The sequence below is a fragment of the Oryctolagus cuniculus genome, chromosome 14 (genome assembly GCF_964237555.1).
Source record: "Oryctolagus cuniculus chromosome 14, mOryCun1.1, whole genome shotgun sequence".
Taxonomy (NCBI): Eukaryota; Metazoa; Chordata; class Mammalia; order Lagomorpha; family Leporidae; genus Oryctolagus; species Oryctolagus cuniculus.
This window is the reverse complement of record NC_091445.1, coordinates 41,771,824-41,798,590: the sequence shown is the minus strand read 5'-3', so window position 1 is coordinate 41,798,590 and position 26,767 is coordinate 41,771,824.

The following is a 26,767-nucleotide window of genomic DNA, read 5'->3' as shown; positions in this document are numbered from 1 at the left end:
ATTCAGACATTCATTCTTTCTCCATGCACCACATGAGATTTTTTTTTAGGATAGGTAAATGGTTTGCATTTTACTAGGATTATTTTTATGCATTTGAAAGGCAGAGCAAAAGAGGGAAAGGAGAGAGATATTTTTGTTTTACCGGTTCATTCCTAAATACCCGTATTAGCTAGGGCTGGGCCAGGAGGAAGCCAGGAGCCTGGAACACAATCATGGTCTCCTGCATCCATGGTAGGAACCCAAGTACCAGAGCTATCATCCACTGCCTTCCATCCTGCCTACTAGCAGGAAGCTGGATTGGAAGTAGAGTGGGCACTTTGACCCACAATGCAGGCATTCTCTGCAGCAAGTTTAACTGCTGTGCTAAATGCTCACTTTTACAAATGAGATTTAAGATAATATAACTCCACATTTTTTTTAATGATGAAGATGTGGTAAACCTAATTGCTGTAGTTCCATTACCCTTTCTGCTGTAATTTATTTGGAAACACTGAGGTCCATCTGGTCTGCTGGTATGTGAAGAGATGTGATTACATCCTCAGTGATAGAAGCCTTCTATAATGTCCAAAATAACTTTAGGAAGCAGTAAAATCTGGCTGGACTATGATGAAGAAGCATTTTGCTCAGAATATTACTGCAGCCTTCCCATTACCACAAGGATATAAATCACAGTGAGAAACAAACTGTATATTTAAACCAGAGTCAGAAAGACCTTCTCAACCTTTCTAACACTTATTTCACATAAATTTAACTTGATGATCCAGTTATTACTATCACAACAAAATGAATTGGGGTTTTTGTTGTTTCTTAATTTCAAAATCATATTAGTTGGCTTTGCTAGTATTTACTATTTATTTAAAAATTGTGTCTTTATATTTTAAAACCAAATTATACACATATTTTGAGAAGTTATTAGCATGGGCACAAGAATTATAAAATATTATTAAATGAGAGTTTAGAAATTTTCAAAATTTATTTTCCTGATATCACAAGTCAATAGGAACTTAAGCTCTGTGTGAATGCTCCAGGGAGTATGAGTTTACTAATTCATAAGGTATATCTTCCACCCTCACAGAGCCTTATTTTGTAACCTGCCACAATACATTTGAAAGATACAATGCTCTAAGCCTTTCTATATTTTATATCCTCTCTGATTGTAAGAAATTCAGACAAGCAGTCATTCTTATGCAGAAGTGCTGTATCCCTCAGATGAAAGTTATTGTTTGATTTTTGTAGAATATATTTTCTTACCAAAGTGAAAGCTTCATATTCATTTCTGCAAGCCATCTCCAGAGTCACAAGGATGACTATAAATTATACACAATAATTGTGCAACAGGCAGCAAAACATCAAGCTTTACATGTTTTTTGAATCCTTTCTTTGTTAAATGGATTACATTTTATGTTTTTATATTTTATTTTATTTTTAAAATTTTATTTAAGGTATATAAATTTCATGTTTATAGATTTAGGCACATAGTGATGCTCCCCACCCTACTGCCCTCCTGCCCATGCTCCCATCATCCTCCTCCTTCCTGTCCTAATCCCTCTCTTAATTTTTACAATGATCATAAGAATAACCCTACACCCATAGAATGGCAGATGTCCTAAACAGCACTCTGGCCTCAGAATCAGCCCTAAAGGCATTCCGATCTGGCTGAAAAGCCCATGAGAGTATTTCAGGCTCGGAAAGCCAAGACACTCTGGGGGAAAAAAAAAAAAAAAAACCCTAAATGAAAGATCTCCGCGAGTGAGATCCCAGTGGAAAGAACGGGTCATCAATGAAGGAGGTACCTTTCTCCGAAGGGAGGAAAGATCTTCCACTTTGACCATGGACTTGTCTAAATATGATCAGAGTCAGTGAACTCAGGGGGCTTCCATAGCCTTGGCAGCTCATGACAAGAGCCTAGGGTGATTACTGAGGCCATAAACAAGAGTGTCAATTTGTTAAGTCAACAACAGGAGTCACTGTGCACTTACTCCTCATGTAGGATCTCTGTCCTTAGTGTGCTGTACATTGAGATTTAATGCTATAACTAGTACTCAAACAGTATTTTTCACTTTATGTTTCTGTGTGGGAGCAAACTGTCGAAATCTTTACTTAATGTATGCTAAACTGATCTTCTGTATATAAAGAGAATCGAAAATGAATCTTGATGTGAATGGAAGGGGAGAGGGAGTGGGAAAGGGGAGGGTTGCGGATGGGAGGGACATTATGGGGGGAAAGCCATTGTAATCCATAAGCTGTACTTTGGAAATTTATATTCATTAAATAAAAGTTAAAAAAAAAGAATAACCCTATACTAAATAACGAGTTTAACAAATAGTAAGGAAAATAAAACTGTTCAGGAGCTATAAACAATCATTGAAGCTTCAAATGTCAATTTCACTCTTATACATTACATTTTTGGTACTGCATTAGTTACTACAGATCAGGAAAAACATATGGTGCTTGTCTTTTGGGGACTGGCTTATTTCACTTAGTATAATGGTTTCTAGTTGGATAATGGATTATATTTTAAAATATGAACTAAACCACTTCATGTCCTAAAATGATTAAAATATTTTAATTCTATGTGTGTTTTGAGTCTATTATTTTAAACTTATTTTCTAAAAGTGTATCATTTTTCAGTTACATTATATAAAAAGTTGATCACACCTATTTCTTTTCATGAATTGATTCCGTATCTTTATAACATCTTGCTTTATCTTTTCATAAAATGTACTTTAAAGAGTGACAAGGCTCTATTCCTATATGACTTAATGACTTTTAAGAGCAAATGAAAGTATTTGGAGTAGTTGTACTGTTCTTTTCATCCCACTCTAAGATTTTTTTAATTGATCATCCTTGACTGATCAGTCTCAACATTTACCCTCTCTTTATGCATCTTCTCTCTATGAATTACAAATTTTATGAAGATTTGGGGGTTCAATCTTTTATTTACCTCTCCATCAAAATTATATTCTTAAAAATTTAATCATTTCAGTAGCAATTACAAGGAGTTTTCTCAGTAACATCATTCCCACTATAAAAGAAAAGCCTGAATAAGGAAATGCTCATCCTTTAATCTTTAAAATGGATTTGACCGGCCGGTGCCTTGGCTTACTTGGTTAATCCTCCACCTGCAGTGCCAGCATCCCATATGGGCACCAGATTCTTGTCCTGGTTGCTCCTCTTCCAGTCCAGCTGTCTGTTGTGGCCCAGGAGGACAGTGGAGGATGGCCCAAGTGCTTGGGCCCCTACACCAGAGTGGGAGACCAGGAAGAAGCACCTGGCTCCTGGTTTCTGATTGGCGCAGCGCCAGCCTGTGGTGGCCATTTGGGGAGTGAACCAACGGAAGGAAGACCTTTCTCTCTGTCTCTCTCTCTCTCACTGTCTATAACTCTACCTGTCAAATAAATATATAAATAAATTAATTAATTAATTAAATGGATTTGACCATGGTCTTATTTACTTATCTGGACATTGTGTCATGTATACATATATCAAAACATCATAGAGTACCCACAAATATGTACCAATTTTGTTTGTTGATTTCTTTAAATCCAAAAATATTTCAAAAGTAAAGCAGAATAGTCATCAGCACACACGTTATGACCATGCTCTGGGTCCTTCATGGTCAGGAAAAATACAATGCAGCTTTTACGTCTAAGTTTCAGTCACTCAGGTTGCCACTGGCACTCAGGAATCCAGGTCATGCCTTAGGGATATGCAGGATTTTTGAGTCACAGTGCAATGAAGAAACAGATGACATACATAGATTAAGACACTTTGAAGAGAGTTTACCACAGGGACTGGTTTTATAACAATGGATGGAGGGTTGGAAACTCTTACAGTATATCTGACAGGCAGGAGAAAGGCTGTGTTACCTGAACACAGAAATGGTGATGCCTGTGTAGAAGACCACCTGCCAGGTCTTGAGCTATTCTGACAGATGCAGCCAACCAGAATGAGGCAGCCCTGTGGAGGGAAGCCAAGGCGACGATCAGCTTCCCCACTTCTCTTTTCTCTTTCACTTGGTGTCTTGACAGGGCTTCCTGCCAAATACAGAAGACTGAAGGTGAGGAATGTTCTCGCTGTCATAAAAACACTTCAATCATTGGAGTTCACATAGCAGGGTGGAGAAGTGGAGGAGAGTCTGCCTCAGAGACATGAGGCAGAAAGTAAACATGATAAGCAGAATTAATGTTAGCCTTTGCCATATATAAATTTGGAAGGAAGAGGTTAGTCCTAATCCTTACAGACGACCAGAAAATGATTTCTTGACATGGGGAAGTGCTGGGAAAGTTTACTTCCCTATTACCCAAAACCGTGTGCTGTAAAAAATACTCTGAGTGTACATGAAAGAATGAAGATAAATAAAAGAATAGACTAGTTAAAGCTTTTGTGCATTTGAATACAGTGCCTAAATTCATACACATGGCATAAACAGACTAATGATTGGTTCTAGATGGGTAAAAATGCAGGGAGATTTGAACATCCTGTGAAGGGATTTTTACAAAGCAGAAGGTACAAGTGTCCTAAGCAAAGCGGAACAGTTCTTCCAGAAAATGAGGCTACAACAGAAAAAGCATGATATAATTTTTTCATTATCAAACAAAATGTGGTGTGTTTTGAGATATATTTTAACATAAGTTTCTGGCAAAATATTGGCCTATGTACACTCAAGGTCTTTCTTTTTATGACTATTATGGGCTGTGATCCACTAAAATAAATAATTTTAAAATGAACCAAAATAATACAATATCTGTAACTGAAAGAAGAGGATATATTTCCTCTAACTAAATAAGTGATGTGTTTAAATGGAAAGATCTGGGGCCAACATTGCAACTCAGGTTAAGCCACCACCTGTGATGCCAGCATCCCATATGAGCACTGGTTCAAGTCCCAAGTACTCCAATTCTGATCCAGCTCTCCTAATATGACTGAGAAAACAGCAGACAATGGCCCACATACTTGGGTCCCTGCCGCTCATGTAGGAGATCAGAATGGTGTTCCAGGCTCCTGGCTTCAGCCTGCCTCAGCTTTGGCCATTGTAGCCATTTGGAGACTGAATCAGTGGATGGAAGATTCTCTCCCCGCCCCCTTCCTCTCTTTCTTCCACTCTCCTTGTAACTCTGCCTATCAAATAAAAAAAATCTAAAAATTAGAATGAGCTACACGTTTCAGAGATCTTCAACATGTCTAGTTTGAAGAACTATCATGTAATCTTAAAAGCAACCAAAAAATGCTTTTGGAAGAGCATAGAAGTCTGGAAGTATTCTGTGGCTAGACATTTTTAAGATTACACTAAAACTGCATTTTTAAAAGTCCACATTTGTTATTTTAAATCTAACTTCTTGGGGCTAGTACCAGCATCTCATATAGGCACCTGTTCTAGTCCTGGCTACTCCATTTCTGATCCAGCTCCCTGCTAATGTGCCTGGAAAAGCAGCAGAGTATGGCCCAAGTCCTCAGGTTCCTGCTCCTATGTGAGAGACCCAGAATAAGATTCTGGCTCCTGGCTCCAGATCGGCTCAACTCCAGCCATTGTATCCATTTGGGGAGAGAACCAGCGGATGGAAGACCTCTCTTTCTTGCTCTCTCTCTCTCTCTCTCTCTCTCTCTCTGTCTACCTTTCTCTGTAACTTTGTCTTTCAAAAAATACAGTAAAAATTTTTAAAAATCTAGGCTGTTACTAGGATGAGATATTGGTCCTATGTTGCATTTGAGTTTCAAATGCATTTAAAACTTGCTAAATATTAAAGAATATTAGATCCTTGTTTCTTTTATACATGGTAGATTTTACTAGCCCACTAAGGCATGTTTCAAAATGTTTAATCTTGGATGAACAGATCATCAATCATAAGATGAATTTGCATTATTCATTGCAAACAGGATGCATTAAAATATGAATATTTTCCATAATACAGAGAACAATCAATAGATGACTGTGAAATTGACTGTAAAAAGACTTGTGATTCTGTCTAATGTGATCCACTCATCAATCAAGTTAAAAATCAATGAGGCTCTGATGTTGCTCTCTGGATTTCTAGATGATAGAGGATTATACTAGCAAGGAATTACAAGTGGCACAGTGTCAATCTAAGGCAGTATAATAATTACAAAAACTTTGTGGTGGGGCGGGTGCTGTGGTGCAGTGGGTTAATCCTCCGCCTGCGGCGCCGGCATCCCATATGGGCACCGGTTCTAGTCATGGCTGCTCCTCTTCTAATCCAGCTCTCTGCTGTGGCCTGGGAAAGCAGTAGAAGATGGCCCAAGACTTGGGCCCCTACACCCGCATAGGAGAACCAGAAGTTCCTGATTCCTGGCTTCGGATCAGCACAGCTCTGACCGTTGTGGCCACTGGGGAGTGAATCAACAGACGGAAGACGCTTCTCTCTGTTTCTTCCTCTTACTGTCTGTAACTCTACCTCTCAAATAAATAAATAAAATCTTTAAAAAATTAAAAAAAAAACTTTGTGGTATTTTGTAACTAGCTTAATAGTGACATTGTAGATGCTTTACAATAAGAACATGATTGCCACTTTTTTTTTTTTTTTTTTTTTTTTTTTTTTTTTTTTTTTTTTTACAGGCAGAGTGGACAGTGAAAGAGAGAGAAAGACAGAGAGAAAGGTCTTCCTTTGCCGTTGGTTCACCCTCCAATGGCTGCCGCGGCCGGCGCACTGCGCTGATCCGATGGCAGGAGCCAGGTGCTTCTCCTGGTCTCCCATGAGGTGCAGGGCCCAAGCACTTGGGCCATCCTCCACTGCACTCCCAGGCCACAGCAGAGAGCTGGCCTGGAAGAGGGGCAACCGGGACAGAATCCGGTGCCCCGACTGGGACTAGAACCCGGTGTGCCGGCGCTGCAAGGCGGAGGATTAGCCTAGGAGCCATGGCGCCGGTGATTGCCACTGTTTTTAAAGGAGTGTACGATATTCCAAGTTCCTGGGAAAATTCCTGGAGACATGCTTAGTATCCCAATAATGGTTGCCAAGTCTGAAAAGTAGGTTCTTTTTTTAAGATTTATTTATTTGAGAGACAGAGTTACAGACAGTAAGAGGGAGAGACAGAGAGCTTCTATCCACTGGTTCACTCCTCAAATGGCTGCAATGGCCAGAGCTGTGCCGATCCAAAACCAGGGCCAGGAGCTTCTTCTGGGTCTCCCACATGGGTGCAGGGGCCCAAACACCTGATCCATCTTCTACTGCTTTTCCAGGCTGTAAACAGAGAGATGGATTGGAAGAGGAGCAGCAGGGACTAGAACTGGTTTCCATATGAGATACCAGCACCACAGGCAGAGGCTTAACTCACCTTGCCACAGTGCCAGTCCCTGAAAAGTAGGTTCTTTAGAGATGATGGAGCTTTGCACAGGGAAAAACTGATGACTACACATATGTCAACTCAGATCCCAGGGAAGGCATTGAACACTTCTAACATTAAAGGCCAGGTCTGGTAAGTGGTGCTGTGTTGCAGTGGGTTAAGCTTCCACCTGAATTGGAGTGCTGATTTGGGTCCCAGCTGCTCTGCTTCCAATCTAGCTTCCTGCTAATGCAACTGCAAATGCAGAAAGATTATGGTCCAAGTACTTGGGTCCCTGTTACCCATATGGGAGACCTGGATAGAAGTCCTGGGTTCTGTATTCAGCCTGGCCCAACCAAGGCTGTTGCAGTCATCTGGAGAGTCATCATGCGCACACACACACATGGGGAATCCCCTTCTCTCTTTCACTCTGCCTTTTCAAATAAATAAGTATTTTTTTTAAATAAAGGCAAGATCTGGTGGTATTGATACAGTTCTTTGTGAGAAAATGGCCTCTCATTAATCTTTTAATGTAATAAAATTGGGAAGTATGTTCTGGAAAAAATGTCTTAGGTTGCTACACTATGCTGTCAGGAAATATAGATGAAGAAATAAAACCATGGCTATGTGTTCTCGTGTACTCTATATGAGCCAAACAGTGCAGTCAGGGAGATGGTAACTAATGTCTTTATCTGCATATTGCGTTAAAGGAGGTGTGTGAAAGGAATTAGGGAAATGAAATCATCAGAACAAAAATGTATTCTATCTTTGGCTGGGAAGCAGTCTGATCAGTGTTAGGATGCAGGACTCAAAGGAACTGCCCAGGGACTGACTTCAGTTTTGTGTTGATGGTGTGCCCTGCTTTGGCCAAAGAGATGAGACCAAAAGTTAAGTAATCCACTTTTTCTTCAGAGCTTTAAAAGCCAATGTGAGGTTGACTGTGTTCTTTCCATTCCCACTGCCGTGGAAAAGTGGAAGCTTGTTGAAGAGAGCTCTCTAGCACCCTGGGTCTCTGACTGACACTACGTGGAGGCCTGGCTTTCACTTGGAGGAACAGCCTGAGTAAAAGGATCTCTTGCTTTTTAATCTGTGAGATTTGCAGGGCTGACACTACTGCTTCATCACCTAGTCCTCCACAGCTGGTGCTGGATTCCTTCTGTTACTCACAGATGCAGCCAGCAGTAAACTACTGAAGAATATGCACCACTGAATAGATAAAAAGCAAGAAGTTCTGTTTCTCCATGAAAAAGATGACCCTGGTGAGCACACCGACAGTGAGTGCAGGTATCAGAGAATATGTCATATTGAAAGGGAGTGACCATGCTGAGGAGGGAGTTCCTGCAAATCACAAAGCCACTCAAAACAACGCCGATAGATGTTGGACAATGTGTAAACATTCACACAGTAATTTCTAAGTGAATGACGGTTCTCTCAGCATTTCTGCAGTAGCAAGAATCTAAGGAAAATGTTCAAAATCATTGTTCATTAGATTGAAGTAAAAGTTGTAACATAAAAGACAGGATCTCAGTAGACCAACATAGAGTATGACATTCAAACTAAGAATAATGTGAAAACCAATATATAATGAAAACCAGTATATATAATAATTAATGACCAGTATTAATTGTAAGTGGATGAGGAAAGAGGTTATTAATTGTAAGTGGTTGAAATTGGTTATTAATTCTAAGTAATTATTGAAACTGGTTATTAATTGTAAGTAGATGAGGAAAGTGGAGGGGGGCAATGTCTGAGTAGACAAGATATCTCTTTTATCTACTAAATTAGAGGCCAAAAAATGCAAATGGTCCAAAACAAGTACTGTAAAAAACTAAATTATAAGCATATTGCCTAAAAGATAAAGGTACCAATAAAGCATTAAAAGTCACTAGTTCTGATCTATGTGGACTGAGGTCCAAGGATGTGGGTTACAACAGGACTGCTATTTTTAATAGAATCCCTAAAACACTGATTTTTTTAATAAAGTAAGCAATACATATATCAAGATATAAATTTAGGTTTGGTATTTAAAACTCAGCCATTTTCCTATGATTTTACTGCCTGTTAATGCACTCACTACAAAATTTTGGCATCACCAAAAGCACATCTGGAACTTGCATCTCTCAACAAGCTGAAAATAGGACTAGGGTTGACCTGAAGTGCTAAGCATGCTCTGAGAAGGATGCTTTAAAGTGCTCCAAAGACTACTGAAGTGTTTACAGTTCAAGCACACCTGAGGCTCCACTTCACATCCTGTTTCCCAATAACTCTTGAGATCTCCCAGGTCCTTCTGTCACCTGGGTTGAGGAGTATTTATCCACAATTTCTAACACACTCTGGAGACATGATTTTAGAAGACACTACCTGAAAAGTAATTCATAGCCTTCAAATTTTCACTAAGATGCCAATGCAAAAACTTTCTAAATGCTTGTTACGTGTCCCTGTAGTCTACCACAGACAATCAAAATTGCTCTTTAGTTTCTTCCCTATAGAACTATGTTTCTCTTGCCTGTCAAATAACTTGCAGTGGCAACGGTAGAGCTGCCACGCAGAGGCGGAAAAGGTCCAGCCCATGGACCATATAAGACCCATGAAATCACTAGGCCTGGACCTGCAAAAGGCAATTGCAAGTGGAACTCAAAATTCAAAAACTCTATAGTAGGCTAATTTGTAAGTGGATAATCTTATATACTCAGTGAATGATGTTATAAATATCCAAATAGCCCTTGGCAGCAAAAAGTTCCCCTGCCCTTGAAGGATAAAAACATATTTTATCAATTAGCCTTCTGTGATTGAATATCAACTGAGTTCAATACATACCTTTCTATGTGTCACTGCACGCTGTAATTCCAGAAATGGCTCAGTCTAAACATGTGCAATGCTTGTACAGATTTTTTTAAGTATGAAAGTAGGAAGATTCAGAAACCATGGTTTTGCGATGACCAAGCAAAGGAAGACAGAGTCTGATGTAGCAGTAATTACTCCAGAGGAGAAAGACAGTGCAGGAGTATGCTCCTCTGTTTTTTAATGTTATTAAAGTAAGTGGGCCAGCGCCGCGGCTCACTAGGCTAATCCTCCGCCTTGCGGCACTGGCACACCAGGTTCTAGTCCCGGTCAGGGCGCCGGATTCTGTCCCAGTTGCCCCTCTTCCAGGCCAGCTCTCTGCTGTGGCCAGGGATTGCAGTGGAGGATGGCCCAAGTGCTTGGGTCCTGCACCCCATAGGAGACCAGGAGATGTACCTGGTTCCTGCCATCGGATCAGCGCGGTGCGCCGGCCGCAGTGCGCTGGCCGCGGCGGCCATTGGAGGGTGAACCAATGGCAAAGGAAGACCTTTCTCTCTGTCTCTCTCTCCCTTTCACTGTCCACTCTGCCTGTAAAAAAAAAAAAAGTAAGTGTATTAATATCATACAACAAATTTATTAAACATAAACTTGTTCTTTTGTGTGTGTGTTTGTGTGTGTGTGTTTGACAGACAGAGTGGACAGTGAGAGAGAGAGAAAGAGACAGGGAGAAAGGTCTTCCTTTTGCCATTGGTTCACCCTCCAATGGCCGCCGCGGCCAGCGCACTGCTGCCGGCGCACCGCGCTGATCTGAAGGCAGGAGCCAGGTGCTTCTCCTGGTCTCCCCTGGGGTGCAGGACCCAAGCACTTGGGCCATCCTCCACTGCACTCCTGGGCCACAGCAGAGAGCTGGCCTGGAAGAGGGGCAACTGGGACAGAATCCAGTGCCCCGACGGGACTAGAACCTGGTGTGCCGGCGCTGCAGGTGGAGGACTACCCTAGTGAGCCGCGGCACTGTCCAAACATAAACTTGTTCTAAAAGATACTATTTTAAAATTTGTAGTTCCAGGAGCCGACACTATGGTGTAGCAGGGTAAGCCACCGCCTACAGTGCCAGCATCCAATATGGGCACCTGTTCTAGTCCCAGATGCTCCTCTTCCAATCCAGCTCTCTTCTATGGTCTGGGAAAGCTGTAGAAGATGGCTCAAGTTCTTGGGCTCCTGCACCCGGTGTGGGAGACCTGATAGAAGCTCCTGGCTCCTGGCTTAGACCAGCGCAGCTCCGTCTGTTGTGGCCAACTGGGGAGAGAACCAGCGGATGGAAGACCTCTCTCTCTCTCTCTCTCTCTCTCTCTTTGCCTCTCCTTCCCTCTCTGTGGAACTCTGACTTTCAACTAAATAAATAAAACTTAAAAAAAATAGTTCCAGAAAATTTCATGGATGAATAATTTTAACATTTCAGGAATAAAAATTCTTTTTGGTAAATTTTCTGAATAATAAAAAAAATACTCCCACAAATTGTATATAGAACTAACACATTCATTCTAATACTTGGTCAAGATAACAGGAAAGAGAATGTCTTTTAAATAAATCTTATTTTTAAAGTGATAGTAATATTTTGTGCTTGCATTTATTCATTTTTGCAAATATAGGGATATCCTCAGTTCCCTGACTTGACACAGCTCCTCTACTCTTGAGGACTGCAATGTTGTGCTGTCATCCCCCAGCCCTGGGAATGCTTGGAAACAATCCTTTATTAATTCTTTTCCAGGGATGTTTTCTCAGCCTTCCTGGATGGACTTTCATCCTGTGCATGCCAAATTCTTTATTTGCCGAATTCAAGGCAAATTCTTTATTTATTTTTGGAAAATTTTCTTGTAGTATCTCCTTTTTCTCCTTCAACTTTAACTCTCTCTGTTCCACTAAGCAAGATGGCTGGTTTTCATTTCATTCCCTCCCCCCTTGGCCACTGTGTAAAAATTTCCATGACTAGAAAATCCAGGGAACATTTGAACTCACTTCCTTGGTGTCCAATCTCCTAACACCCTAAACATGATTCAAATATTCCAATGTTTTATCCAATTTTTAAGATATTTAAAAAGAAGGTGATTCTGCACCTTATTGTACTCTAAAAGCCATAAACAAAATTTATATGGCTTTAATTTTTAAAAATTGTTTACTTTCAATTATTTGGAAGTCAGAGAGAGAGTGAGATAGAGTCAGGGAGAAAGAGAGAGAAAGAAAAAGTGAGTGAGCAAGAGAAATCTTCCTTCTGTTGGTTCACTCCTCATACAGCTGCGACAGCTGAGGCTTCCTTCTGTTGGTCACTCTATACAGCTGCAACAGCTGTGGGTAGGCCAGGATAGAGCCAGGAGCCCAGACCCAATCTGAGTCTCTAACATGGGTGGAAGGAAGTCAAGTAATTGAGCCAACATCTGCTGTTTCCCAGAGTGCAGATCATGAGGAAGTTGTAACTGGAAGTGGAGCTGGGACTTGAACACAGGCACTTCAATATGAGAAATGGCCATTCTAGGCAGCCTGTTAGTCACCATGCCAGAGACTTACACCTCTAATTTTTTTTCATCAACTTTATGTTGCATACTCTTAATACATTCAAATTAGACAGAGGCAATGAGTCTGTCTTTATTTTCCAAAATATTTTGGTGTAGTAAGTGCAGAAAAACACTTGTAAAAATATTGTTATATGTAGGAGAAAGATATTCTTGTGTTCTATTGCATGAATATGCTATATGTTTTTATAAAAAAGAAATAAAATATTAGAAGAAAGGCTTTCGAATGTTTTCGCTGTAAGAAATGTTAAATATTAGAAAAATATATATAATTGCCCTGATTAGAACATTACACTACATATATGCATCAAAAGATAACACTGTACCCCACAAATATGTACAGTTTTAATGTGTCAGTTAAAATTTATAAATAAACACAAGTTTATAAAATGGCCTATCAAGAATCATGGATAAAAATGATGATCAAACATGCACAAGAACACACCCAGTCCTTATAAGGAGTACATTGAAAACCCAAGACAATATCTCCAAGCTTCAGCAGTAAAGTTGTAGTACATGCAATATTTGATAAGTTCTGTGACTTTTCTCTTGGTAAAAATATCATATATAGTCATATATAATAATAATAATAATAACATATAAGAAGAGATTTGAGAAATTTTTAAATTTATTTTTTATTTATTTATTTATTTATTTTTTTGACAGGCAGAGTGGACAGAGAGAGAGAGACAGAGAGAAAGGTCTTCCTTTTGCCATTGGTTCACCCTCCAATGGCCGCGCGGCCGGCGCACCACACTGATCCGATGGCAGGAGCCAGGTACTTATCCTGGTCTCCCATGGGGTGCAGGACCCAAGCACTTGGGCCATCCTCCACTGCAATCCCTGGCCACAGCAGAGAGCTGGCCTGGAAGAGGGGCAACCGGGACAGAATCCGGCGCCCTGACCGGGACTAGAACCTGGTGTGCCAGTGCCGCAAGGCGGAGGATTAGCCTAGTGAGCCGCGGCGCTGGCTGAGAATTTTTTAAAAGATTTATTTTATTTATTTGAAAGAGTTACAGAGAGAGTTAGAGACAGAGAGAGAGGTCTTCCATCCGCTGGTTCACTCCCCAGATGGCCGCAATGGCAAGTGTAGGGGCCCAAGAACGTGAGCCATCTTCTACTGCTTTCCCAGGCTGTAGCAGAGAGCTGGATCTGAAAAGGAGCAGCCAGGACCAGAACTGGCGCCCATATGGCATGGGATGCCAGCACTTCAGGCCAGGGCGTTAACCCACTGCACCACAGCACTGGCCCCAAGATTTGAGAATATTTGAAAGAACCAGATGTCATGTTTTCTAGAGCAACATGATATTTACATAGGTGAATTATTTTTAAGATTGAAATACCCAAGTATAAGGAAGTGCTTATCCTCCTGTTATGTCATTTATTAGAGACTATGAAAAATGCAAATTATAGTTTTAAATGAAAAAATAATCAAGTTGTTAAAAGTTATAAAGCATTAGTATCTAATAGGTGGAATTAAATTTCATTAAAATACAAAAATAATCATCAAAGAAAATAGGCATAGGAATTAAAAGTGGGTAAAATAATGACTTGGAAAGACAGAAAGCTAAAAATCTAAATAATTCTTCCATGAAAGATATATAAAATAAAATATAAATTCCTAATATAAAATTTCCATGAATGAAATATAATGAACTTAAAAGAAAATAAAATATACTGCGTATCCAGTAATAAAAAATGAAAAAATAGTAATATTTCAGTAATAAAAACTGAAAAATAACATTAAAGTATCAAAAATAATATACAAGAAAATAAGTTTAGGCATAAACAGAAATGATAAAGCAATTTAATTGACAAGAAAACTAATGAATTTTTAGAAGGCAGAACATCAACACCGCTCCTTAATCTATTTCACCATTAAGTTTTTGCCACCCTTGTTCCCCATTTGCCATGTCTCAGAATGGGCATATCCTCCAGCAAAAAGCTGCCTTCAAGTCACCAGAGCTCCAGGTGGTTCTCACCACCTAGCAACCCGCCCTCACCAGCATCTGAATCTCTTGTACCTTTATAGTTCTTTAATTTTGGTAATTCTGGTAATATTTAATTGCATGATAATTGGATGTAACTATTTTATTGATGTACCACATACTTAACAAGCGAAGCTCAAACCGTAAATATACTGCTGCAAACAATTTTCACACAAAGTGATAACACTGTGTAATCACTTCCAAGACCAACAATAGCATTCTACTAGATATACATAGCTTCCTTGCCTGGTCAAACCTACTCACAACCACCCCTACTTCCTCTACTCCACTGTAAAAATACTATTCTGAGTTATAATAAGGTAGTCTATATTTTTTCTAACTCTGAAACATATCAACAAAGCCACATAGTATTCAGTGATTTGTTTTCAGCTCCACTCGTCTTATATTGGTGTTTAAGTTTCACCTTTTTTTGTCTTTGTTTACTATATATCTCTTAAGGGTATTAATATATAATGATTCTAAAATCTCTTTATAATATTGATGATTAATAGTGGGTGATTTTATAATTTGTGATATCATGAACATTAACTTAATGTTATCTTTGAATTCTTGACATTTTCATTTTAAGATCCTGTGGGGAGCAACTCGGACTATACTGTTACTGGAATTAAGACTTATTCTATGCATCTGCTCTCCCACTGTGGGGAGCAACTCGGACTATATTGTTACTGGAATTAAGACTTATTCTATGCATCTGCTCTCCCACAATATGGCGCTGGGAGAGGAGAAAACAGCTTCTACGCAGCTGCCTCCAGTTCAACCAATAAACTGTAGGACTTACTCCTGATTGGAGGAGAGCAGCGTACTCGGCGTGTGGGCAGCCGAGTTAGGATTGGCGGAGGAGGACTATAAAGGAGGAGAGAAACGGCATGCACCAGGAACATCTATGGGGAACATCTAGCTGAAGGAACACCCGTGCAGCCCCCGAGAAAGCCGGCCGGCGGTGTGCCGCTCCCCTGCGGAAGTGGGGAATGTGGCCAGGGGGAACTGCCCTTCCACGGAGGTGGAAGGGATAGTAGCCAACCCGGGAAGAACCAGCAGCAAACCCGGGAAGGGCCGAGCAGACGAAAGAACAACGCAGGGTCCTGTGTCGTTCCTCCACGAAGACGGGGAGCGACATAATGGTGCCGTGACTCGGATATGAAGCCTAGGCAGGGTTTAGTGTCGTTCCTCCACGAAAACGGGGAGCGACAAGATCCTATTTTAATTACATGAGTTTATGAAATAGAAAGCTTTTAAAATTTTGCACATTGAAAATCAGACAGATGCAGAGCTCTATGTTTTCTGAAGAAAAAAATGCTACCAAGTTTGAACTGTTGGCATTGTTTTTGCCATTATAAGGAATGAATTGTTTTATTGAAAAGATATTGCATTTACATTCAGTCTTAATTCTAACATATGCTCCTACTTGACCCAAAGTTATGTAAACAACTAGACTTAATCTAAGTGCTATTATTGAAACATTATGTGGGCTATATACAATCAGCGGTAAATTTTATATAATTAGATCATAGATTATTTACAATCAAAGATTTAGAAAACAAACTACCTAATAGAAAGCTATTATTTGCTACTTGCAATTGTTTGGTAACACGAATTTGCAGTAACATGATTTTTTTTTCTCATTCTAAGTCATTATTCTTTATAATAGGATTCATTCATGTTTTCTTCACAGTCCTAGAAATAATTTTGATGATTGCCATGGGTAAAGGGGAAAATATGTATGATACAACAAGACAAAATTTAAAATTTTGTTATTTTGGAAACATGAGTGAGGATACAGGATTCACCATTAGCTTCATATTAGATTATTATTGATCTACTAACAAGCTAAGTTATGCAGAAGAATATTCAATTACTAATAGAATAAATTAAATGTTTGTGCATTGGTGTATGACTTCACCATTCAAATATGCTAGGTCAGGGCTAGCATTGTGTCATGGACAATTAAGCAACAGGCTGTGTTGCTGGCACCCTGTATCGGAGTGCCCATTTGAGTCCTGGATACTCCACTTCCAATCCACCTTCCTGATAATGACCCAAGAAGGCAGTGGATGATGGTGCAAGTACTGAGACTGCTGGCACCCATGTGGGAGACTAAGATGGAGTTCCTGGCTCCTGGCTCCTGGCTTCAGCCTGGTCAAGCCCTGGGTACTGTGGCCAGCTGAGGAGTGAAGCAGTGGATAAAGAACTCTCCCCCTGTGTCTCTCTCTTCCTCCTTCCTTCCTACTGTTGCTCTGCCTTTCAAATAAATATTTTAAAAAAGTTATGATTATTATATTTTCCTTCAATATACACTAACACATTCAAAATATGTCCCAAATATAAAATGATATGTATATTTGTCTGCTTTCAGTTCTTTAATGGGAATTTAAAATTTCTTTAAAAGAAAATAATGTATATATTGGTATCTGTAAGAGAACTGGTTAGGTAGTAGGCAGGATTAAGAAACAGATGAGCAAACAGACATTGTTGGAACACACATACAGGTAGAATGAAGAATTCTGGTTTAGACACTATAAATAACAAATATGAGGGCTGGCATTGTGGTGTAGCAGGTTAAGCCTCTGCCTGTGATGAAGGCATCCTATATGAGCACCAGTTTGGCATTATATATGAGCACTGGTTTGAGTCCCAAGCACTCCACTTCCAATGCAGATGCCTGATAACATGCCTGGGAGGGCAACGGCAGATGTTCCAGATGCTGAGGCCCCTGTAACCCATGTGGGAGACCAACATAGAGTTTCTGGATCCTGGCTTCAGTCCGGTCCTGACATTGCCATCTGGGGAGTGAACCAGCAATGGAAGATCTCTCTCCCTCTCTCGTTGTAACTCTGACTTTCAAGTAAATAAATCCTTTAAAAAGAATTGCAATAGTCTCAATATATTTTATGAAGTAAATTAAATTATATGTTGACCATACTTCGTACTAAATGCCACATTCTTCTATATTTGATTACATGAGTCTACTAAAAATACAACAAAGACTATTTTGAATACATTTGAATTTCTTTTTTTATTTATTTTTTTTATTTAGTAAATATAAATTTCCAAAGTACAGTTTATGGATTATGATGGCTCCCCCCCAAATAATTTCCCTCCCACTCACACCCCTCCCATCTCCTGCTCCCTCTCCCATTCCATTCACATCAAGATTCATTTTCAATTCTCTTTATATACAGAAGATCAATTCAGTATATATTAAGTAAAGATTTCATCAGTTTGTACCCACACAGAAACACAAAGTGTAAAATACTGTTTCAGTACTAGTTATAGCATTATTTCACATTGGACAACACATTAAGGACAGATCCCACATGAGGAGTAAGTACACAGTGACTCCTGTTGTTGACTTAACAATTTGACACTCTTGTTTATGGCGTCAGTAATCTCCCTAGGCTCTAGTCATGAGTTGCCAAGGCTATGGAAGCCTTTTGAGTTCGCCAACTTCAATGTTATTCCGACAGGGTCATAGTCAAAGTGGAAGTTCTCTCCTCCCTTCAGAGAAAGGTACTTCCTTCTTTGATGGCCCCATTCTTTCCACTGGGATCTCACTCACAGAGATCTTTCATTTAGGTTTGTTTTTTTTTGTTTTGTTTTGTTTTGTTTTGTTTTGTTTTTTGCCAGAGTGTCTTGGCTTTCCATGCCTAAATTACTCTCATGGGCTCTTCAGCCATATCTGAATGCCTTAAGGGCTGATTCTGAGGCCAGAGTGATATTTAGGACATCTGCCATTCTATGAGTCTGCTGTGTATCCTGCTTCCCATGATGGATTATTCTCTCCTTTTTAATTCTATCAGTTAGTATTAGCAGACACTGGTCTTGTTTATGTGATCCCTTTGACTCTTAATCCTATCATTATGATCAGTTGTGAACTGAAATTGATCACTTGGACTAGAGAGATGGCATTGGTACATGCCACCTTGATGGCATTGTATTAGAATCCCCTGGCACGTTTCTAACTCCACCATTTGAGGAAAGTCCGATTGAGCATGTTCCAAATTGTACATCCCCTCCCTCTCTTATTTCCACTCTTATATTTAACAGGGATCACTTTTCAGTTAAGTTTCAACACTTAAGAATAACTGTGTATTAATTACAGAGTTCAACCAATAGTACTAGAAGAAAAAAATACTAAAATGGATAAAGTATTACATTGTATATCAACAGTCAGAACAAGAGCTGCTCAAGTCACTGTTTCTCATAGTGTCCATTTCACTTCAACAGGTTTCCCCTTTGGTGCTCAGTTAGTTGTCGCCAATCAGGGAGAACATATGATATATGTCCCTTTGGGACTGGCTTAGTTCACTCAGCATAATGTTTTCCAGATTCCTCCATCTTGTTGCAAGTGACCGGATTTCATTGTTTTTGACTACTGTATAGTATTCTATAGGGTACATGTCCCATAATTTCTTTATCCAGTCATAATTATAGTGCATATAGGCTTATACAAATATTCATGATAATCAGGTTAATACTAACTGCAGCAGTATTCAGAATTAAGTGTGGTATCATTCTAAATTTAGCTAAATATAGAAAGAACATTTAAAAAATCTTGTATTAGCTACTAAACCAAAAAATTCAGAGTTGCATGGTCTGCCTGTTGTGAAGCTCTGGGGACCTGAATGTTTTTTATACAGAATGTCTGGTTTTGTTGTTTGGGTTGTGCCTGAACAAAAGCCAAATACTTTAGAATTTTATTTCAGGAAATGAAACTTTTATAGCAACTCAGTAGTCACATGTGTACTCTTCTTTTTGCCAAAGTTCCCTAGTTTTATGATTTTTTAAAAGATTTATTTATTTATTTATTTCAAAGTGAGAGTTACTGACAGGCAGAGGAAGAGAGAGAGAGAGAGAGAATCTTCCATCCATCTGCTGGTTCATGCCCCCAGATGGCCACAACAGCCAATGCTGTGCTAGGAGCCTCTCCAAGGTCTGTTATGTGGGTATTGGAGGCCCAAAACCCTTGGGCCACCTTCTGCTGCTTTTCCCAGCCACTTTAGCGGGGAGCTGGATCAGAAACAGAGCAGCCAGGACATGAATCCATGCCCATATAGGATACTGGCATAGCAGGCAGCTTAAGCTGCTACGTGCAACGCTGGTCCAATCCAGCTCCCTGCTATGGGAGGGAAAATATGCAGAAGATGGCCCAAAGCCTTGGGCCCCTGCACCAACATCGGTGACCTGTAAGAAGTGCCTGGCTCCTGGCTTCGCCCTGGCGCATCCCTGGCCACTGCAGCCATTTGGAGAGTTAACCAGTTCATGGAAGACCTCTCTCTCTCTCTGTAAATCTGCCTCTCTTGGGGGCCAACAGTGTAGTGCAGCAGGTAAATCTGCTGCCTGCAGCTCCTACGTCCCATATTGGCACCAATTCAATTTCCAGCTCTTCCACTTCTGATCCATTACCCTGCTAATGTGCCTAGGAAAGCAGTGAAAACCCTGCACCCATTTGAGGGGTCCAGATGAAGCTGCTGTCTCCTGGCTTCAGCCTGGACCAATTCTTACTGTTGCGACCATCTGAGGAGTGAACCAGTGGATGTAAGATCTCTCTCTAATCTCTCTCTCTCTTAATATTTCTCTCTCTCTCTCTCTCTGCCTCTGCTTCTCCTCTGTAGCTCTGACTTTCAAATAAACAAATCTTTAAAAAAAGAATAATTTTTTCTTTTTAAAAACGTTTATGGAAAATATATGTTAAGAAGAAAAAACTATAAAACTATACATGTGTTTCAAAAATGTTTACACCAAAATAAACTTATCTTTCAATTCCATTGCATGTGATTTCATAATGTGACAACAAGGACACATCCACGTGTTTCTGTGCGTTATAGTGCTGCAGAAGCAGTGGCAGGAAGTTTGACTCCAGTCCCCATGATCTGTGTCTCAGCCCCAAGAAACGTGGCAGATTATTTTCCCAGGTGCTCCAGAAACAGCATAGTTCATGTTACAGCTCATTCATTCACGTTGCAGCTCTGTGGGTTGCAGCTTTGTATGTTGTAGCCTGTTCTCTTCTCTGCCAGTTTCTTTGTCCCATGACCATGAATATGAGGCACATGGACAAGGAAGAATGAACAAAGTGAAGGAAGTTTATTGAAAGGAAAAAGGAATGCTCCCAGCAGTCAGGAGGGGTCCCTTAAGGAGGGAGCCAGTGAAGGACTGACATGGAGCTGTTAACGTGTTTTGAAGAGATTGAAGTATACACTATGAAGCAATCAGTTGTGAACCAATCAGGGGACTGACATGGGCGTAGCCTAATTTGCATAGAAGTTCATGGAGTGCTCAGTGAGGTAAGAGATGAGCAAGACATTCAGCAGAGGTAACTCCATTCTTCTTTTATTTATTTATTTATTTATTTATTTATTTGAAAGCATTAGAGAGAGAGAGAGAGAGAGAGAGAGAGATGTCTTCCATCCACTGGGTCACTCCCCAGATGACCGCAACAGCTGGAGCTGTGCTGATCTGAAGCCAGGAGCCAGGAGTTTCTTCCAGGTCTCCCACGTGGGTGCAGGGGCCCAAGGTCTTGGGCCAACTTCTACAGCTTTCCCAGGCCATAGCAGAGAGCTGGATCAAAAGTGGAGCAGCTGGGACAGGAACCAGTGCCCACAGGGGATGCCAGCACTGCAGGCAACAGCTTTACCCGCTATGCCATAGTGCCAGCCCTGTATCTCCATTCTGCTTTTCCTTTCCAGGGGCCCCTGAAGCTCCTATCAATAGAGCTATCATTTTCTTGTTGTAATGTTTTGGCAGACATTTTGATTTCAATACATGCTGTCAACAGGAAATAAGTTGTGATGTTTTTTTCTCTTCTTATGTTACTCAAAAAGATTGTGTAAGTTGTTGCTATTTCTTCCTAAAACATTTGAAAGTGTATGTTGGTGAAGAATTCCAAATCTGTGATTGTCTCTGGAGAAATATTGTTAATTTTATACTATTGTTCTGTGGTACAGAACATACTTTTGGAATTTTCCATCCTTTTGTTTGGTCAGTTTTGGTAAGGTATTTTTAAGTAATGTTTTCATTTCACATTAATTATTAAATTTAAATGGTAGTTCATAATTTATGTCCCAAAATCACTTTAATATTGTTCAGCTTCTTGATAGGTATTTATCGATGGTTTTAATATTTTAACAGGTCTACTTTAGGTTTATTTTACTTAATAGATATCAACTTCCTACATATCCATCTATGCATGTGCACAAATGTGCCATAAATTTAAATATATTCATAGTTATTATCAGCTCATATATAAATGCTATAACTGAATGAATATTACTTTTACTAGTTTTTGTATAAAGTTTCAATAAACTAGCAAACTTTAGCTTGATTTTGTTCCTTTTGGGAGATATTGATCAGATGATGCTTAAATAGAAATGCAAGGAATTTAAAAATTGCAAACAATCTTGTAGGATAACAATGTCTGTGAATATACACTACTAGCTAGCAAATGTTAGTGTAAAATGATGAATAGCAAATGTTAGTATAAAATGTTACTATAAATTTTAAATGCTACAGATGCAAAGAAATATAAATATCAATAAAATTCAATGGACAATCCAATTGCACTCTAGCCTGATTTTGCCATATGTGTTCCTGAAATCCAGTGGTGCAGTAATTGTTTATTTTTGCAATAAGAGTTTTTGTGATAATTAAATTTTCATTCTGGAAAAAATTATCTGGATTGCTACTGTACAATGCACAGAATGTGTTTTGAGAAAAAAACAACAGAACATATTTTCAACTTTCAAGAAGACTAACATATCTTAAGCAGTTAATAAAAGCAATTACATGAGAAATTATAATTTAAACTACATTAAAGCCAAAATTTTTGAAAATCAAATGTAGTGTCTACCCTAATGACTAAACTATGAAAGCAAAAGTTTCAGCCTTAACAATCACATGAATTACCAAGATATTTTTCAAAATTAAGAGAAATAAATTAATGGAGCTTTGCATACTGTGTGCTACTACAAAGGAATGAATATTAATGAACTATCACAATACTGCAATGCATGAATGAACCTGGCAGTGGCAGTTTTGCAAAAGAACTTAGATCTCAATAATACACTGAATGAAGCCATTATACTAATTTCAAAAACAGGCAAACCTACTCTGTTAATAGATGTTAGATGGACTATACCTTTGGAGATTTATTCTACAAGGACAATGGGGAAATTTTTATGTCTAAAAACATTCTAGGCCGGCGCCGTGGTTCAATACGCTAATCCTCCACCTTGCGGCGCTGGCACACCGGGTTCTAGTCCCTGTCGGGGCGCCGGATTCTGTCCCGGTTGCCCCTCTTCCAGGCCAGCTCTCTGCTATGGCCCAGGAGTGCAGTGGAGGATGGCCCAAGTGCTTGGGCCCTGCACCCACATGGGAGACCAGGAAAAAGCAGCTGGCTCCTGCCATCAGATCAGCACAGCGCGCCGGCCGCGGAGGCCATTGGAGGGTAAAACAAAGGCAAAAGGAAGACCTTTCTCTCTGTCTCTCTTTCACTGTCCTCTCTGCCTATAAAAAAAAAAAAAAGTCTATATCTTGAAATGGGTTGTTTTACTTCATGAATAGTATATATATATCAACAGAAATCTTAGAAATACAAATGTAAAATATTAAAATATTTTATTGAATATTTTATCTTTTTATTGTTTGATAGGCAGAGAGATAGGTTGAGACAGACACACAGAGCTCACGTTCCGTGGTTCAAAATGTGCTTGCAATGGCTGAGGCTGAGCCGGGGTTAAGACGGGATCTGGAAACTCAGTCTCCATCTTCCACGAGTGTCAGAGTTCCAACATTTTAAATCATTGATATTTGACCTATGTTCTTTGAGAAGTGTCTGAACAATTTCAGCATCCTCATATTTTTCCATGCTAGAACTTATTCTATTAATACCTTAGGCTAATAGTTATTCTTTTAGTTGTCTTATCCTTTTCACTCCCTTTCCTACTTCTATTTCCTGTTTCTAATTCTGTTTTCCTTGACTATCTTTCTTTGTATTATGAATTTGCTTCTGTAAACTGATTTTACCTGTCATGTAGGATTCAGGTCCCCAATCCTATAAGTATATTATTGAACATAGGAATTCGGTCTCTAAATCAATGACAGCTAAGCTTAGATCTGAATTAAGTTACTTAGATGGAGAACCTAGAGAGACTTTTACATTTCCCTAGAAGGGTGTATACTTGCTAAAGGTAACTCCTGATGCTTCAATTTGAGCTATTATCAATATTAAGGACAAAACATGTAATGAGGTATAACATGACATATAAAAATCCAAGGATAAATATAACCGTGCAAACTGAATCTAATTTACTTTATTATATTTGGTTACTTATTGCATTACAAGATTGTGATTATTTGATAATGCTAAACATTTTAACTGTGTGCCTTCATATAGTGTATTTTCAACTCATTTCCTGTTTTTATTCCTGTGTTCATTGTTTAAACATGTCAGGTTTGATTGCTTGAAAGGATGCTATTAGAGTTGATGGATGATGTTACTTTATGAAAGCTGGGAAAGTTATTGAGATGCTACATTTTACATTTTATTTGACGGACTTAAACAGATGATCTATGCAAAGTCTGGTTTGACGCCAAGGGGAAAACACAGACTAACAGCAAGAAATACCCTGTGTCAGCAGAAGGGACTAGCAATCATTAGGTGGTGGTCATGCAAGGTTTGATGCAACTTCAAAGCTATCTGATGTTGTTAATCAGTCATCTAAAGAACTGACCAATCCTAGACAGTGTATATATAAAAAGGTAATGGGAAAACACACAAAAGAGTTAAGGCAAAAAAAAAAAAAAAAACCCCAGTTTTTGAAGAAGATTCTAGCTTTTGAAACAAGAATCATTAACGGGTTTCATTGAGCATGTATCGATACAAAGGAGTTGCCTCATCGCATATTTTAACCATACATAAATAATATTCAGCCATTTTTGTTATTGGTTTCTTAAGCAAACATGCTGATAAATTTATAATCAAAGTAAGTCAATGCAATTGATAAAGAAAAATGGAAGAGTTAGTGCTATCAAATGTGATAAAGTAGAATATTAAAGGGATTCAGTGTGATGGAACAAAGGGGAAATTGGATGCCACAAAATATGCTCCAGAACTTATGCAAAAAAAAATGTGTAAAGGTGATGTGAAGGGAAGGCTTATCCCAAAGTCACGATGGTTAAGAGTCACCAAGTAATAGGCAGCCTTAAATTATAAAACTATATTAAAGTCTAGGCAGGCGCTTTAGAACAGCAGTTAACATGCCCTCTGGATGTACACATCTGTATGAAGGAGCTGAGACTTTCTCCTAGCTCCACTACTGACCCGTATTCCTGCATATGTGCACCTGGGAGGCAGCAAGTGATGGCTCAAGTGCCTGGATCACTCTACCCATTCACAGAACTACATTGAATTTCAGATTTCTGTCTTTGGCCCAGTCCAAACAAGACTGGTACAAGCACCTGGGAAGTGAACCAGCAAATAAAAAATCTCTCCTCTCACTCTCTCTGCCATTCAAATAAATAAAAGTAAATAGATAAATATAAGTTTTTAAAATTACAAAATAAGAACCATTACCAAAACCTGAAATGTAATAAGACAGTGTAATTACACTTACTGATTTATTTTGTAACTGATTAAAGCTGGCATGTGTTTGCAGGATTAACTTCAAAATGAAATACCCTTTTGTCTGGACACAATTTCCTAAGGGACCTTGATCACCGCTGTTTATGTAAGGAATTAATGTAGAGAAGCAAACGTTTTAACAATTTAACTTCTCAGTCTGGCTTAACACAAAGGAGTCCTGAGAATAAAGTGTATTTGCCAGTGTGATTGTGGAGACAGGAGTGATGGCTGGAGGAGAAAGGTGGGAGTGGACGATCTGATGAAGGTTGCATTGCTAAGCTGACCACTGCTATGGTGTCTGTTGAGTAGACCTGTCATCAGTGAGAGACTCTGTGAGGGAAGTATTTATTATTGATTCTTGTTCTTTAACATCCAAAAGTTCATCTCCTAGGGCATTAACTCTGTTTACTCCATGTGCATGGATATTGAACAGACTCTCTCACAAGTCCATGATTCCCTGACAACAGAGAAGCACTGAGCATAGAATTTATAAGCACAGCATCATCCTGTGGTGAAGTGGTACCAGACTCCATACTGAACACAGATGGAAAATGTGCACAATTAATCCCTGCAGGAATTCCTGACATAGCAGAAAAAATTGAGGCCAATTAGTAAGAAATAGTATGCAAAGGATATCTAAAACACAGCATTATACCGTCCATAAAATTGTCGCTACATTTAGGGTAATTCCAGTGTAGCACAAGAAGTTTTGATATAAATATCTAAGGTCAGGCCGGCGCCGCGGCTCACTAGACTAATCCTCCGCCTTGCGGCGCCGGCACACCGGGTTCTAGTCCCTGTCGGGGTGCCAGATTCTGTCCCGGTTGCCCCTCTTCCAGGCCAGCTCTCTGCTGTGGCCAGGGAGTGCAGTGGAGGATGGCCCAGGTGCTTGGGCCCTGCACCCTATGGGAGACCAAGATAAGTACCTGGCTCCTGCCTTCAGATCAGCGCGGTGCGCTGGCTGCAGCGCGCTGGCCGCGGCGGCCATTGGAGGGTGAACCAACAGCAAAAAGGAAGACCTTTCTCTCTTTCTGTCTCTCTCAATGTCCACTCTGCCTGTCAAAAAAAAAAAAAAAAATCTAAGGTCAGATTTATCTGTCAACTGACCTGCTTCCTTTGAGCTAATTACATTAACTCTCCAGACTCTCCAGGTAGCAGGTGTTCAGAAAAGTTCCCCAAAGGAAGGCGCTGTTGAGGGCTAATTGTCTCTCTCTCTCTCTTTTTTTTTTTTTTTTTTTTTTTTTTGGTTTTCTTGTTTTTGTTTTTGTGAAAGGGGACGTTGATTTGTCAGGGAGACACATTGAGAAGTGACAGTTTTGATTGGTTAATTGCAAGAACAGTAGTCTCCAAGCACAGAAGCCCTTCACAGAATCTGGCTGCTTGCCCTTCATCAGGTCCCCAGAGACTCCTCTCCAGATGGTAGGGAGGGGTCGCCCCGTCTCTGTCCACTTGGTTTGAATTCTGTCTCTGTATCAGCAAGGCGGCTTGTAAATTCATCATAGTTGGAGAAG